Below are 18,754 nucleotides of genomic sequence, written 5' to 3'. Positions count from 1 at the left end.
TTCTCTCAATTAAAAACGGCTGGGTGAGCTACAGTCCAATGTCTCTTCCAGCTTCAATATAGGGTATTAGATTCGTGCAAAAGTAATCACGATTTTGCAATTACTTTTCTTTGTTTGTTTGTTTTTGTTTTGCTTTGTTTATGAGGAGTCTCACTCCGTTGCCCAGGCTGGAGTGCAGTGGCGGGATCTCAGATCACTGCAACCTGTGCCTCCCGGGTTCAAGTGATTCTCCTGCCTCAGCCTCCTGAGTAGCGAGGATTACAGGCATCTGCCACCATGCCCAGCTAATTTTTGTATTTTTAGTAGAGACAGGGTTTCACCATGTTAGCCAGGCTGGTCTCGAACTCCTGACCTCAAATGATATGCCTGCCTTGGTCTCCCAAAGTGCTGGGATTACAAGCATGAGCCATCACAACTGGCCTTGCAATTACTTTTCATGGCAAAAACTGCAACTGCTTTTGCACCAACCTAATATTAGGTAGTAGGACAAATGACAAATGAGAATCCTTTGGTGAATCTTTCTGTAAAACAACAAGACACTTCCTGGTTTATCTCAAGAATTTAAGGGGGAAGAGGGGTAGCTGGAGTGAGCAAAAGTCTGATTGAGTGATAACCTTGACTCATATGATTAGGCCTTGTTAACCACAAGAAAGTCTCAGTCTAGTCACATAATTCTGTAGTCCCCGCAAAAAGGAGAAGCTGTCAATTATTTCCTCCATTAAAGTCTGGAATAAGTAAGACTAGAATTAACCTTTTCCTGCCAAAAGAATTGTGCAGGGTTTTCAGTGGATCTAAGTTTAGTCAAAGGATCACCTATTCCCCAAACATGTACTGAGCTCCTACTGAATGCCAAGCTTCCCAGTAGACATTGGGGATAAAATGGCAAGAGGGGCAGACTGGGTCCTCCCCTAGGGGCCTCTGAAGCTTGTGGAGGATACAGACAATTAAACAAGCAATTACAGGGGTGTTATATTGTACGTGCTGTAAAGAGAGAAATAAAAGGCACAAGAGGGGCACACAACCTGCCAGGAAAGTTTTCTGGAGCAAGTGATGTCTAAATAATGGGTAAGAGTTAGCCACATGACTATGTGTAGCTCAATGCTAGGAGGCACCGCAGCCTAGAGCAGGCTCTGGAGTCAGGCTACTTAGCTTCAACTCCCTGTACTATACTTAATAGCTGTGTGAGCCTGGGTAGGGCTCTTAAGCTCGCTAAGCCTCAGTTTCCTTATCTGTGAAATGGGAATAATTACAGTGCTCATGGGTTGTTATAAAGATTCAATGAAAGGATCCATGCAAGCCCTCCTTAGCACAGAACACAACTACTATTACTGTCATTACTGATAGTGAGACAGATGTGGGGAGAGGACAGGTAATATTCCAGGCAGAAAGCCTGTGCATAGACAAGCCCAAAGGGGACAAAGAATATGGCCATTTGGCACCCTGAAAGGCATCCAGTCCAAATGGAGAGAAGAGTGGGAGGAAGTGGTGTGATGAGGTTGGAGTGGAAGGTGGAAGGCAAGCACCGGAGGGTGAAAGGCCTTCTATGCTGTGTGAAGGGGTTTGGACTTCATCCTGAAGAAATGAGGAGCACTGAAGTCTTCTCAAAGGAGAGGCTCATGATGTTCACTCCCCACATTTATTAGTAGGGGAGAAGTGTGCTGAGTGTGCTGCCCATGTAAAAAGTATTTTTATTTTACCCCAAAGCATTAAGACTCTGCATCCACTAGCCAATTTCCTCTATAGAGGATAAGGTTCTGGTGGTCACTAACATCCAGGGATTCCCTTCTTTTGGTGCATTCAAGATGCTGGATGCTCGAATAACTGCAGGAAAGACATTACAAAAATAATCTAATTCAGCCTCAGAGACCCAGTTCAGAAAATTAACATACTATATCGTTTCATGAGCCTGCAATATACAGCAGGCCTCTCTTGAGTCATTCAACTTGCTCTATTAGATTACAGAAAATCCCAGACAACTCACCCTACCCTGGCTGGATTTTTGTAGAATGCAGATCTCTTTTTTCTAACAGAGGAAAAGCAAGCATGAACCATAGGAACAGAGCTTTGTGTAATATGGGATGCAAGATACACACTTCTTCTGCACTTTCTATTTCTTTAAACCTGACCTCTAAGGGAAACTTGAATAAGAACAAATCAAGGCTTCTTGAGATGAATAAGTATTAGAGTGAAGTCCATATGAGATGGATGTGAGCACTGACATGATTCAACATTTATAAATGATCTGGAAGAACAAGCAAGCAATAAATCTCTGATGCAGTCAACCCTAAGCACTTCTGGGTAGTTTAATGCCAAGTCAGCATGAACCAACTCAGAGCAGGAGCGGAGAGGAAAATGACAGGTGTGATGTAAGTGTATTTGGAAGAGAACAGTCCACATCTCACTTGTAAATGAACTACCAGTTACAACCCAAAAGCAACACTTGGAATTATGGTGTGGTCCCTGTTAGTCTATTAAGGCCAGAAAAATTAGATTATCATCATGACAGTCACTAAAAGCAAAAGAGGAAGCAAACCACCATTTTTCACCCCTCTTAACCAAAATGGAGGCACACCCACTCCTGAAATGCCATGTGGCTTTATGGCCATGCACAAAGAAACAGAAAGCAGAACCTGCTGGCACTTTTGCACATCTCCTGTTTGTCCACCAGACTAGCTACAGTATTTTGCACCCAACGATGAGACTTAAGTATGATTACTAGTTTGCTCATGCATTTAATATTTATTGCAAACCAGCTAAATGCAAGGCACAATCCTAATGCTGGGAGCAATATTAAGAAGGGTGAAATATGCACACTCACCCCGAGTAGTTTACTCTGGTAGATGTGATGAGACTTGGACATTATAACACAGGGCACAAAGTAATAAAAAGCCACAATAGAGGAGCAAATGAAGTGTTATAGGACCATGCTAAACATATTTAAAGAATATTATTCTTTAAAGAATAGTATTATGCCAATAAATCATATATATATATATATATGGTCTATTTTTATTAAGCACATTTGTTTTAAAGCTTGACCTGGACAGCGATGATCATTGTGATTTTACTAACTGACAATTCCATTAATGCCCAGAGCCAGCAGCTGATATTGACTAGCAGGTCACAGTGGCTAGCAGGTCATATTGACTAGCAGTCACAGTTTCTGAATGGAGCTGCACTCCGAGGCTGCTAACAATAGTGGATGTTAAGACAACTGACTTCTTTCTAATGGAAGAAGGTGGAAGGGAGAGTTCATATAACTTCCCAGTGAGATCCACCATCGTTTCTCCTGCCTATGCCCACAGGGCACTTGGTTTATCCTGCAACTGCTGCAAGGTGCAAGAGCCCTGCCCTAAAATACTCTTTAAAGGAGAGGAATAAAAATTAGTCTCAGGATGAAGTAGCTGACATCCTGTCTCTTCCCAAGTCAGCTTAGAGAAGGCATTTACTATATTAATACCAACAACACTGTCTTCCCCTTCCCCACTCCAGAAGGTACACATTGGATTTATTTAGGAGATTAATTTTGTCTGTAGAAATACTAGTTCTCCCTAACTCTCATAATCAGAGTTCAAGGGAGAAATCAATAATACTGCAGTAAGGCTTGAGAGATAAATGTCTTTGGGAGCATGAAATTTTCATACCTTCTAAATTTTCATATCTCTAAGCCAAGGAAACTAGAAAAAGGAGTTTTAATTTTGCTGCTTAAAATACAAGCCCTCTTACCCTTTTTTTTTTTTTTTTTTTTGAGACAGGGTCTTGCTCTGTCACCCTGGCTGGAGTGCAATGGCTCAGTCACAGCTCACTGCAGCCTCAAACTCACAGGCTCAAGTGATCCTGTCACCTCAGCTTCCCATGTAGCTGGGACCACAGGCACTCACCACCACACCCAGCTAATTTTTTATTTTTTCTGTAGAGACAGGGTCTCTCTGTGTTGCCCAGGCTGGTCTTAAACTCCTGGGCTCAAGCGATTCTCCCACCTCAGCCTCCTGAGTAACTGCGACTACAGGCATGTGCCACCACACCCAGCTAATTTTTGTATTTTTTGTAGAAACTGGGTCTTGCTATGTTGCCCAGGCTAGCCTTGAACTCCTGGGCTCAATCCATCTGCCTACCTTAGCCTCCCAAAATGCTAAGATTATAGGCATAAGCCTCTGCACCCAGCCAGCTCTCTTACTCTTCTATGTATGCTCTGACACGGAAAACAAGCTTATGTTGCTAGCTACCTGTGCAGTTACCAATGTCCACCTCTTCATGAAACCTCTTTAATTCATGCAAATAAGAGATAGGCTTGCCCCATTCTCCATCATTTCCACCATTACATTTGCTTTTGCCTCTGCGTGTGTTAGAGGCGGGAAGAGCACATTTATACATCTGTCTCTCAGTTAATAGAACACATTTACCTGGGAATAGAGTTCCTAAACATAATGCGATCACATTTCAGAATAGTGCAAACGTCTTAAGATCATACATTTAAATAATATAAAAATCTTCAAGTATATGACATTATTTTAAACGTTAGCAATGAAATTGATGAAGAAGTATCTATCTGCTAGGTTTCTAACGTACTAAGGTATATTGTTAGATGCTGTTCAAGTTGAAGATACAGACCCTATTTTTAAGAAGCTTATAATCTAGTTGGGAAGATAAGTTTTAAAATATACTCAAATTAAGTGTAAGAATTAAATATTAGAACAGTAGCAAGATGTCTACTAAGTCCAGAGAGTTTAAGGGATGAAAAATAATGAGTGTAAATGTTAGACTTTATTTCAAAAGAGCTTGGGGTTGTTGGACAATCACCAAGGCTTTAGGAATTTCTACCTTTCAGCTATAATCATTGTGATAAATGGTAAAGTTGATGGCACTACTGTAAAGAGTTTCAGTTACTGTGTTATGTTTGTGGTATTTTTAATTTTGTGCTTTATTCTAAACATAGTATGACATTTTAAAATATTATAAATATTCTTCCTTATCCAAGCCCCAAAAGGGTTTCCATTAATTAATTAATTTAAAGAGTTTCAACTAATTAAGGAATATCTGTATTGTTCAATTGTATTTCATCTGGTCTCTTTTATTTTAAGGATAGGTGGCATGATTATTACCTTCTCTGGGTTCTCTAAAATCTATAGTAGGAGCTAAAGAATCACAAACACATTCTGTACCTAACAAATGAATAAAGATGTTGTTTGGGAGAAGTAGAGATTCCATTTTGTGGGTGCTTTAATTAACAATCGAACTTGTAACTTCTGTTCAAACAAAATACAAATCTTAATTGCTAACCAAATTAACTCTTAAACTTGAGTTTTAAAATGTCATAGTTTGGGATTCTTCGTTCTCTCTTTCCCTTCATCTCTAATATACAAAGAGCCCAGAAAGGTACAACACTTAGAAAAGACAAAAATCAAAGTTGAACATTTGGATTCAAATTGCAGAGGAAGAAAGGGAATATTTTAGAAAATCGCAAGGGATATGCCTGCTGTTATTGCTTTAAATCAGTTTGAGCACACACTGCATTTTAAGTAGTTGTTTGCCTAGTTTGTGTGTTTTTTTTTAATAAATAAACATAAAACTATAATCTTAAATGCACGGTGAGAACCCAGATAATTGCTTTTAGTTTTATAATTGGGAGTCAGCTGTGACTCAAAACAGAGAATCTGAAAGCTACTTCTGGAGATGACACTATATGCATTCAAAATGATGCAGGTGAAGGACTCCCTGAGTAAAGCAACAGAGCACCTGTGGTCACTGCAGCCATCTTTCCAAGCTTTTGTTTCATCCTTTGAGAGCTTCTAGAAACAGGGACTCAGATGTTTATATGTTTAGAAAATGCAGGATCAATTCTTTTGTTGCTAAATATAAAACTAAATTGTCCCCAAACTATCCAACTTCACACTTACATACATAAATTATAACATCATAGTTGAAAGCCTCTAAGCCTAATTACTGTGCCCATATGAAGATTATAATGCACCCCATTCTTGATTATTCAAAGACTAATTATCTAGGCCAGGCACTTAAGCTTGTCCTTATTCCCTTGGTTTTCTGCCATTTGGTTATTTTAAGGTTCACTGGCCTCTTCACATGCAGGGCAGAGGAAATAAAAAAAAGATGAAACTCAAATCAGTAAAATTTAACTTCCCACATGATCTATTAAAACTTATGGGATAGAGAAGGCAGATGAAATGAATGGTTAACATGAAGATGGAAGTTCTCAATGTATTTGATTTATTCACAGTGCTCTCTCGCGCGCTCTCTGTCTCCAGTGATAAGCTGACCAGATGTCTTGAATTAAGTACAGGTAAAATAGAACTTGATGTTGACTTTTTGACCTTCCTATTTTTTCACTTGGTTGATGGATTGTATCTCTCAGCTCTTCCTCCCTTTGTCCTTCCTTCTCCCTTTACTTTCTCACTGTTAGCAGGAGTTACATTCATTCACTAAATGAGAGTCCTTTTATTTTTGCCTTTGAAGGGGGAATCCCTGGGATTTCCAGGCCTTTTCTATCACGCTTTAGTAGCTTTGCTAAGCTAAACCCCAGCTCTATATGCTTATATGCTACCCCTAGTAGAGAATTGGTTACAGCCCTGTGACCCCTCCTGGGCTGCAAGTTTTATAATTTCTTTAATCCCCTGTCTGAAATCTTGTCACATTAGCTATTTATGTAGATATTAAGATGACCCAATATCCAGCCACCCAGCTCTCTCTAACCCCACTCCCACCATGTTCCTCTGTACATGACAAAATTCTTAGCCAATAGGATATAAATCAAAGCATCACTTTTTTCAGTTCTGCCTCCCACTCCATGGGTTGTTCATCAGCCAAAGCTACAACAGTTTCCTGCAGCTTAAATTGTTACAAATTCTATCAAAAGCTCAGACCACAGAAAGGAAGGATCCCCAGGGAACAGTATGCCTTTGAATAAGATCCCCCAAACTCATAGGATTCATCTTCCATTAGCTCTGTGGGGGCACTAAAACCCCTGTTAAGCCTGTAATTTTGTGCCCAATATTAGAAACCACAGGATCCTAGATGCAGCCCTAAACCTGTAGGGTAGTGACCAGCTGTTCTCCCCACCTCCCACCAAAGCCTGAAAGGTTCATCATGGTTCCAGGATAATGAAGGAAGAGTAGAAGAATCCCAGTTACAGGTCACAGGCTTATGTTCAATTACAGTCTTTTCTAGTCTGTCTATGTGATGTGATTTTTATGTTACATTGTGACTCACATATCTATAGGTCTATATCGTTATCTATATCCAACAGACTCTAAGTGTTTCATGTGCACCATCTCTAATCATCACAGCAACCCTGAGTTAGGTACTATTAATATCTATCAGACATTAGAAACTGAGGATAGCCTTGCCAGGAAATAGCAGAGTTGGATTCAAAACTAGACTGACTCCACAGTCCATGCTCATTCTACTACATTATTTCACCACCCTAGCCCTGGCCTATTTATCTAGTCTTATTCTCCCACTTTCTCAAATCTCAAGCTGCCACCAATTGAATCTTGTTATGAGCTAGCCTATAAAGAAGCCCGATCTGTGTTCTTAGCAAGGCCTCATTCCTGTGTAACTAACCAGGCCTCTCACTTAAGACTACTGTAACTTCATCCCAGCCCTGCCAGGGAGGTTATAGCTCCTGCCCAGGATTCCCCAACCAAGGCCAGTGTCTCCATTAAGACTCTTTTCCAGGTGGCCTTTTTGCAAAATCTACCATGAGGAGCAAGGAGGATGAAAATGAAATTGTACTAACTATAGAACTGTACATGGCATATGAGAGCATAGATTACTAAGAAATGGAAATAAGGATTAAAATAATCTGGAAAGTTGACACCAATAATGAGAGGTCAATAAATAATAAAATATAGCAACAATTGACACAGACATTAAAATCAGTAAAATAAAATAGCATACATTCCTGAAAGACACAAGGTAGACCTGAACACAAGCAAAAATATCCTCTATTCTTGGATAGGATGATTCGGCATCACATATATGTTGGCTCTTCCTGAGTTAATTTATAATTGAACTCAGTTCCAATAAAAATAACAACAAGGCTTTCTAAGGAGTTAGACAAATTGAAAATACAGTTCATATGGAAAAACAAATCTTTAAGAATAGCCAGAAAAATGGTGAAAAAGAGAAACGATGAGGGTGGAGTGGGGAGGGAGAAACAGCCCCATCGGACAGTCAAACATGCTATAAAGCCTCTAAGTTCCCATTTAATATACAGGTTAAAGAAAGGCTCTTAACTATGATTCAAAACCCAGCAGCAATAAAAGATTAATAATTGTGACTACATAAAACTTTTTGTATGGCAAAAGAAAAAAAGAAACCACCGTAAGCAAATCAAAAGACTTTGACAAACTAGGAGAAAATATTTGCAGCATATACCACAGACAAGGTGTTAATATCCCTAATAAATAAAGAACTATTAAAAATCAGGAGACAAAGGACCAAAAGTAGAGCGGAAAAATGGAAGAACAACATGAGCAACCACACACACACACACACACACGCGCGCGCACACATGCACAATCTAAAGTGGCTCTTAAATGTATGAAAAATAAACTCATAGAGAAATGCAAATTAAAACAACACTGAAATACCATCTCTCATTTATTAGATTGGTAAAAAAAATTTAAAAGCATGGCAACACATTATCTTGGCAAGGCTGTGGGGAAACAACCACTCCCATATACTGGTGGTAGGAAGGCAAGCTGATGCCACCCTTCTGGAAGAGAATTTGGACATTATCTAACAAAAGCACACATGCACAAAACTTTTGATTGAGTAATGCCATTTCTAGGAATCTAATCTGAACATATACCTCCAACAAGACAAAAATACATATTCTCAAGATTATTCATTGCAATATTGTAATTACAAAATATTGAAGACACTCTAACTGCCCATCCACAGGACAATAGTTGAAAAGCTATCATGAAATACTGTAGCTGCAAAAAAAAGAAGAATAAGGAAGATCTCTATAAATTGATATGGAGTAATTTCAAACAACAACAAAAGTGCAAAAAGAGTATCTATAGTATGCTTCATGTAGGAAAGAAACAGATTTAAGAAAATATCTGTTATTTTGTGCAGCAGAAATACAGGAAGGATAAACTGGTAGCTAGTGAACATGGTTACTTTACAGTTATAGGTGGGAATAAGGAGAAAAAAGGCATGAGAAATAGTAGTAAGACTAGGGGAGCAACATTCCTCTGAATACACCTTTTTTTTTTTTTTTTTTTTTCAGAGATGGAGTTTTGCTCTTGTCACCGAGGCTGGAGTGCGGTGGCGTGATCTCGGCTCACTGCAACCTCCGCCTCCTGGGTTCAAGCGATTCTCCTGCCTCAGCCTCCCAAAAAGCTGGGATTACAGGTGCCCACCACCATGCCTGGCTAATTTTTGTATTTTTAGTAGAGATGGGGTTTCACTATGTTGGCCAGGCTGGTTTCCAACTCCTGACCTCAAGTGATCTGCCTGCCTCAGCTTCCTAAAGTGCTGGGATTACAGGTGTGAGCCACCATACCCGGCCTGAATACACCTTTTGTACACCTCTGACTCTTAGAACCATGGTAAAGCTTCATGGTAATATACAGTTTGTAGATCACAAGAACCAAGAAAGAAGTTACAAATAAGGAAAGGAAGCTGGGTGTGCTGGCACATGCCTGTAACCCTTAACACTTTGGGAGGCCAAGGCGTGAGGATTTTCTGAGGCCAGGAGTTTGAGATCAGCCTGGGCAACATAGCTTGACTGCGTCTGCCTCTCTACAAAAAATTTAAAAAGTAGCTGGGTGTAGTGGCTCATGCTTTAGTCTCAGCTACTTTGCCGACTAAAGCAGGGGGATCACTTGAGCCCAGTAGTTCAAGGCAGCAGTGAGCTGTAATTGCACCACCACCCTCTAGCCAAGGTGACAGAGTGAGAGACTGTCTCTGAAAATAGAGATAAAACAAAAAACAAATTAGGAAAAGAGAATGGCTAGAACAAACCCTGTGGTGTTAGAATTAAAGGCATCACAAAAACTCATAGATTGTAAGATATATATATATACACACACACAGAGGGATACATATATCTGTATGTATGTATGTATATGCATGCATTTGAATGCATACATATGTTTCCTTGTTTGGTCCACTTTGAGAGAGCCTAGAAAAAGGGACACCAGTAGCAATAAGAATACCTGGTGCCCAAACCTTGGTCTCTAAATAACATTTTCCAGTGAAAAGTACAAGGGCTCCTTGGAGAAGTGGCTGGTTCTAGAGCTGGGACAGGAAAAGTACAAATGAGCCTGGAATATCTTGGGGTGACAGAGAGTAAAGAAGTGCTCAGAAAAATGATGGGTCTGTTGAAAGGCCACAGAAGCCAACTTGAAGGAGCTCCCCATAGCTAAAGCTCTCAATGGCCAAAGCTGACAATTTGAGTAACAATAAAGATGACAATAATAGTATTGGATTATAATCCATAGAATAAAATAGTCATGAGTCCATGTTGATCTAAATCATTAATTAAATAAATAGGGTATAACCCCATCACAAAAAGATAAACATTAAATGACTCCTCTTATATGCAGTATCTGGAGTAGTCCAATTCATAGAAACAAAAAGTAGAACGGTGGTTTCCAGGGACTAGGGGAGGGAGAAATAGCGAGTTAGTGTTTAATGGGTGTGGATTCTCAGCTGGAGAAGATGAAAAAGTTCTGGAGATGGACAGTGGTAATAGTTGCACAACAATGTGAACGTACTTAATGCCACTGATTCATGCACTTAAAAACGGTTACAATGGCAAATGTTATGTTATACATATTTTACCATAATAAATTTTAACAATATTTAGAAATAAATAATAAACGGGGAGGAAATAGCTCTTATAGTAGAATTCTAACTAATAAATACAGAGAAAATAAGGCAAAAATATGAAAATCTCCAGTAGGCAAACATCAGAGTACTAATTGCTGCAGCAAGAACTACTGATGGATGCTAAAATTATTGGGCTTATGATAAGAAACAGGATATTTGCATAGAGTTAAAGTCTCTCCCCCAAAGGTACTTACTAATTACAAAGGGAAAAATCATAATTTTTAAGTAGAGAAACTTTGCAGACACCATCTTAGCTACGTGATGAAATTTAACACCACCTCTGGTAAGACAGTTTGACATGATTGACACAGCATCAATTCTGTGATACTCCTGCGAAAAGGCATCACCTAAACCCAATCATGAGGAAACATCAGACAAACCCAAACTGAGAAACATTCTACAAAATAACTGGTCTACAAATCTTCAGACACATCAAGATCATTAAAGTTAAAAAAAGTCTTTCATACCGAAGGGGATTAAAAGAGATCTGACAACTAGACACAACACATGTTTCTGAACTGGACCTATTTTCTGTAATGGACATTATTGGGACAATCAGTGAAGCTGTAACAAGATCAGAGGATTAGGTGGTAGTAATATACCAGTGTTAATTTCTTTATTTTGATGATTGTATTTCAATCGTGTAGGAGAAATATGTATGTTGGAAATATACACTAAAGTATTCTGTGGTAACAGGGCATCAGATCAGCAACTTACTCTCAAACTGTTTGGGAAAAGGAAGTTACTTGTACATAACTTGCACACATAAATTTGAGAATGTTTCAAAATTAAAACATAATAATTATTATAAAAAGATAGAGAGCCAGAAAATATAAAAGAATGGGAGAAGCTCCAACATGTATCTCATGTAATTCCAGAAGCAGAGAATAGAGGAAGGGGCAGAGAGGCACCATCAGGAGAAATAATGGCTGAGAATGGCCAAAAATTTTACAGGCTGAGGAGTAAAGAAAGACAAGAGTCCTCAGACTGAATGTTTATATCAACTGCTGAGACAGAAAAACAAAAATAAATCCACCTCTAAGCATATCATATTGAAAATTCAGAACAGCAGGGATAAAGAGAAAATCCTAAATACTACCAGGAGGGAAGACAGATTACCTACAAAGAGCCAGTCATTAGACTGAAAGCTTACTTCTCATTGGTAAATTGACACCAGCGAACAGGGGGGAAATAGCTTCCAAGTAATAAGGGAAATAACAAGAATTATATATGGAGCAAAACCAGTGTTTTTTTTCACTGCAGTAAGTCATGAAAGGATATACTTCAGCAAGAAGAAAAAATGAACCCAGAAGGAAGGAGTGGGATATAAGGAGCATAATTAGAAAATAAATTAACAAAATGTATCAGCATATCTCTTTATGTATTGGTTGTTAATAATAATAACAACTGATTTTGTGCCTTCTAAAATAGGTAAAACTAAATTCTATATAACAATAAAATGGCAGATGAAAGAAGGGACTCTGGATAACTTAAGTTTGGTACCTGGTAAATTCCTTGTTTTGTTCAAAAGAAGAATAGAGAAACTAAAAAAACTATAGACAAAGTAGAAAGCTTAGAGTGCATGTTAAAAATGTGAAGAAATAAAAAAATAGAATCTAAAGTTTTCAAACCACTGGGGTAGAGGCAAGGGAAAGGATAATAAAAATGTATAAATCCAAAATAAAGGAAGAGTGAAAAAAGAAGTAGGTAAAAAGCTTGAAAAATAGAAAATAACATAAGATGGTAGAAATAAGCCAAACTACGTCATTAATCATAATCAATGGACACATATTAAACTCAGTTAATCCAGAAAGTTCCCATAACTATGGATAAGAAAGCAAACACCAGTGACGGGCTACTTTCAAGAGACACACCTAAAACAAATATGGAAAGACTGAAAATAAAAAGATGAAAAAATATAGACCAGACAAATACCAACCCAAAGAATTCTAGTGAGCAATACCAGTGCAGATTAAATGGAATTTGAGGCTAAAAGCATTACCAGAGATAAAGAGCTTCACTTTAAAACAATATTTTAAAGTCTACAAGAAATATAACTATCATTAACTTGTATGCATCTGCTAATACAGCTTAAGCATATCTAAATGAAAAACTGATAGAATTACAAGGAAAATTGGATAAATTCACATTCACAGTGAGAGATTTTAAGACAACTTTCTCAGACAATGATAAATAAATCAGATGAAGAATCAGAAACACAATTAACAAACATGATCTATTGGACATACACATCAAAAGAATACTACACCCCCCAAAATAGAGAATATACATTCTCATATGTATGTGGCATAATTACAAAAATTAATTGCTAAGTAGCAAAGTAAGTCTCAACAAAATTCAAAAAATCAATAGCATACAGTTTGCATACTCTGCTTGTCACAATCCAATTAAATTAGGACCAACAAGAAAAGAGGGTAAAAATGAAAACACCCCTATGTTTGGAAATAAAAATTGCATTTTTATACAATCAAGAATTAAAGAGGAAATGATAATGGAATTATAAAAGATTTAGAACTGAATTAACAGTGAAAATGCTCATTTCTGAAAGTGTTCTTTTAAAACTTGTAGTATGCAGCAATGCCAGCCCTGGACTTTTCCCCAACCCACTTACCTGGAGCCAAGGCTACAATTTCCTTTCTGCCTATCTTCAGAATACAAGAGGGGTAGATACTTTTTCCAATTTAATCACTGCATGGGTCATTTTTCAAGGTCCTATATTTATCCTGGAGGTCTTCAATCCAATTTTCCACTTTGCTGGGGACCTCAGCTTTGTCTCCTGCTCCCCATTTAAGGTCTATGAAAATTGAAGCTCAAAGGATGAAAAACAAGGGGATCTGACGCTTTCCTCAACTTTCTCTCCAGGTTCACAACTTATTTTAAGATTAAAAAATGTATTTTTTATTCAGCATTTTAGAAGTTTCAAATTGAGAGTCTTTCTTCAGATAACTAGTCTACCATTTTGTCCAAAATGGAGTGCCACCCTTAGGCACATTACCTATCCCCTCTGTGTCTTAGTTTCTTCCTCTATAAAACGAGGATAAGAATAAAATCTACTTTATAAGTTTGGTGGGGGTAGTCAATGAGGGACTGCATGAAAGCCCCTGGCACTAGTAAGTACTCAATAAATGCTGATTATTAGAGGCAGTAGTTGTAGTGAACTTAATGCCAATAAGGAGAGTACAAAAAAAATCAATATTATAGAACAATCTCATCTATGAATGTAAATGGGAAATTCCTAAGAAAAGTTAAGCCAATGAAACCCAGCAGGTTATAAAGAGTACAAAATGGCTAGGTAAGTTTATCCCAGGATGCCAAGATAGCTCGTCATCGACACATATGTATATATATGTGTGTGTGTGTGTGTGTGTGTGTGTGTGTATTTGACCATACTAAAAATTATATATATATATCTATTTGGCCATACTAAATACTAATAGATATATATATATTTGACCATACTAAAAATTAAAGGAAAATACTACATGACATGATCATCCTAATAGATTGTTAATGCATAGAATTTAATCTTCATTCATTATAATTACTCTCATGAAAGTAGGAGTAGCAGAGACCTCCTCAATCTAATAGAGTGACTACAAAACACCAAAAGTAAACCTCAGAAATACAGATGAATCTGTAGAAGGATTTCCACTGTAGTCACAAAACACGGAAGTCTACTTTCACCATGATTATTCAACATTATACTGGAATTTCTAACCCAGTGCTATCCAATAGAAGTGTATTATAAGAGTTAAGAGCTGCATAGGCATTTTTAAATTTTCTAGTAGGCACATTTTAAAAAGTAAAAAGTACCAGGAGAAATTAATCATAATAATTTATTTTATTTAACCTGATGTATCCAAATTATTATCATTTCAACATACAATCAATATCAAAATTATTAATTAGATATTTTACATTATTTTTTCATGTTAAATTTTTAAAATCTGGTGTGTATTTTATACTTCCAGCACAACTCAAAGTAGCTACATTTCAGATGCTCAGTAGGCACATGGGAAAATGTACTGAACTTCATGTGTAGTCAGGGAAAAGCATCAGGTTGGCAAACATTAAAAAGTCTGAGAATGTCAAGTATTGGTAAGAAGGAAGATTCTTATATACTGTTGGTAGGAGGACCCTACCATTTGGAGAACAATATCTAATAAATTTGATGTAGATAATATTCAGTCCAATAATTCCACATCTAGATATATACTTTAGGAGAATTCTTCCCCAAGTGTGTAAATAAATATTTTTCATGGATGTACTCATAAGCTTTGTTTGTAATAGGAAAAATTACTGGAAACTCTAAATGTCCATAGGTAGAAGAAGGAAAGAGAAATTGAGGTAAACACACACAAGGGAATAATATACCATAGTTAAAATGAACTAAATGTATATGCACTAAAATGGATCAAGCGCAAAAAAAGGACAATTTGTATATTATGATAGAATTTATGTCAAATTTTTAAAATGTATAAAAGCAATCTATATATATTTTAGGCATATTCTATATCTAGTAAAAATATAAAAGATATAGTGGATGGCTACACAGCGTAATAATCATAGTGGTGCTTCTCAGAAAGAACAGAGGGAAGGAAATGAGAATGAGAAAGGATGAGATTGAAGATTAATCAGTAAAATATTACTTTCTTGATTAAAAAAATGAAGCAAATATAACATGTCATCTGGAAATTCTATTTGATGGCTACATAAGTATTACACAGTATTGTCCCTAGCACTTTTCTGTATTTTTTTTTAACATTTTCACAATTATAATTATATAATGTTTCTTGCTACCTGTGTATCATGGATGAAAAATTCTTACTTGCTACATAGACTGAGTCTCTTCCATTAAAAGGAAATTTAGAGGAAATGAAGTCCTACACATGAATGATCTGTGTGTATACCAACACATGGATGCACATGTGTGAGTGACAGGTGCAGTCTAGTATCTAGATATTTGACCTGTGTCTAGAAGAGTGTCTGGAACATAGCAGTCCCTTAATCAGCACTGAGTCCATGAATGCATGAAGTGTGTTGCACTGGTGGATGGGACCTTCAAGAGTCAATTTGCACCAAAGGAGGTTTGCCACGCTTGTGCTGTGATTAATTAAAAATACACACTTGGTTTTCCAGATACATTCAAAGGATGAAACTGGCCATGGGAAGCAGAATACGATACCTGACCCACATATTGATCTTTGGTCCAACTGGGGTCTTAGCTATATGGAAGGAGAAAGGGTATCCAGGCTACAGGGGAAGTGACTTTTCCCCCATGTTACTCTGAACACAGCAATTCCACTTTGGTAGCCAAGTGACAAAGCATGTCACAAGCTGTCATGAGTAGGAGAGAGTTGGAGGAATGATTTTTCCCTAAGTCCTCAGACACAGCATGGCTTTAACTCAGCAAGGACTCCAGGAGATTCTGAATTACAGATTTGCCACAGAAAGCTGTTATGTATCTCTACTAATGAAGCTCCATGGTAACTTGACCTACTATACAGGTTTCCATGTCTCCAGATCAGACCACTTTCCCACATAAAACATGTATGTACCATTAAAGCTGATCTAACAGCAATTTATAGGAAGACAGATGAATAGATGAAAGATAGATTAGATTAAGATAGATAGATAGATAGATAGATGATAGATAGATAGATAGATAGATAGATAGATAGATAGATAGATAGATGATAGATAGATAGATCTCCTTTTCCCTGTTTGAGAGTTTCACTCTATTAGATAAATTTAGCTGCTAAACGATTGAACAAATATGCCAAAACTCATGAGAATTCTCTGTTTTAAAAAAAGTAAGATCTTCAGGAATGTTTTTGCAATTAACTATGCTCCATGTATAACAAACCTAAATATGAGAATTGGCAACTGGACCTACAGATACTGTAAAGAAGGGGGAGCTGAACACTTCACTTTTTTTTTTTTTGGCACCAAGTTAAAAGGATCAGAATGTGGTTTCAATTTTGGACGTGCTAATTATGTTTGTCAATTGTGAGCTTTGCTTAATTAATTAGTCATGCAAATTTAACTTGAGTATTTTTTTGCACATCTAAATCATTACTATAGCAATTAAAAAGCTGCTTTGATTAGCTCCTTTCACAGTATGTAGCACAGCATACTCTTGTCAACTTCCTTTTGACAATCTAGCATTTGGGTACTGTTTGGAGAAAATATATTCTATATGTTTGGGGAAAAATAAAAACCAAGGCAAGTAACAAGAAAAGTGGCCCAGCAAAAGATAAGTCAACAACTATTGCCACTGTAAAATCAGTGAATACAGACTGGAAATTGTAATAACACATGTTCAGGAGGAATACACAGGGGTGGAGTGAGAGAGTGTTGAATAAACTAGGGACATGTTTCTTTTGGAAAATTAAGGTGGGGAGTACGGTAACAGTCAGAGATAAGTCTTTGACTCACAATCAATGTCAAAACCATAGGAACCAAGCTTGTCTTTGTCTGGGAGACCTAGCCTGAGTCTCATAATCATGAATAAAGGCTATGGGCAGGGGGCTTCTGCCAAATGAATCTCTCCCCATGGCCATTTCATACACTAACAAGCCCAACTGTCAGGGATATTGTATGATATTAGGTTGAGTTTCCTCTTGACACATAGGCGTTACCTTCCCTATGAACCACCCGTGGATGCTGTATCACTCTCCTTTCTGCAGAGTGAGAACTTGACACATAGTGGGATTTAATATATTTCCTCCATGCCACACTGAAAATTAGAAGCAGATTCAAGAACAAATACAGGATTTTAATTTCCCATTCAGAACTGTCTGTCAACCAAATCTTCCCATGCTTGCCCCTCACCATTAGCCCTGCAGGCAGGATGATAGCAGGCAACAGCTAACAGGTTATTACATACCCATGATGTTTATAAAACACAGAACCAACAGCAATTATTTAGAGAATATAATGTCATTTCTCATTTTAAAGTCATCCCTAAGGCTAATAACTTTACACATCTGGTTTGTCTCAAAGGGTCACCAACATCTCTAATAGAATCCAACGGTGGAATAGAAAAAATATTTCATCTAAGAAGTGGATCCTAGCTGTCAAATAGAAAATCGCTGTTGAATGCTGTGAAGTACATTTTTACACCCATGTACAATTTAGAGCTTAGGAACTCATGGAAAAAAATTAGAGTTAACATGGATAAAGGGATTTTAAAAGGCGAGAGAGGGAAGAGTTTCTTAAGGAGTCTCCAATGACAAAAATGTGTTCATTTTCTGAGACCTCCAGAATGAATTACTAAGGTATCCTCAAACAAAAGTGGTTTTACTATTCAGAAATTCATATGTTCTAAATAGAGAAAATTAAAAATTAAAAATACATGATTTAGATTTTGCAGTTTCTTTGATATCCAAAATCCTACAGTACTCTTTAAAAAATTGAAATTAATTTTCAAACTTTTCTCAATAAATTTGTCCCCCCAAAATATCCCAAATATGTGTATACGTGGATACATGTACACATATATATGCTGAATATATTAAATTCTCATATATTTAGGGTTTCTCAGTAAGACTGATGCTGGATATGAGTCCTGAGATCCGTCCCACATCTTCAGGGATCTCCTTTAGCAATTACACACACACACACACACACACACACACACACGCATACACACTCTTCAATTTTCTGTCCTTCTGGATCCCTCTCCTGTGCATATTGATAAACTCATGCCTCCCACTTCAGCATTTTCTCAAGCAATCATGCTCTCCCTCCTTCTGCCTTCACAGCCATTCTCCTAAAGGAGATATCTATTCTCACCATCTCCACTTCCTCGCCACTTACTCACTTCTCAGCCCACTGCAATCTGGCTTCCACTGAAACTGATCCTGCT

This window comes from Nomascus leucogenys, chromosome 2 (genome assembly GCF_006542625.1).
Source record: "Nomascus leucogenys isolate Asia chromosome 2, Asia_NLE_v1, whole genome shotgun sequence".
Taxonomy (NCBI): Eukaryota; Metazoa; Chordata; class Mammalia; order Primates; family Hylobatidae; genus Nomascus; species Nomascus leucogenys.
The sequence above is the reverse complement of the archived record's forward strand: the minus strand, read 5'-3'. Positions refer to the sequence as shown.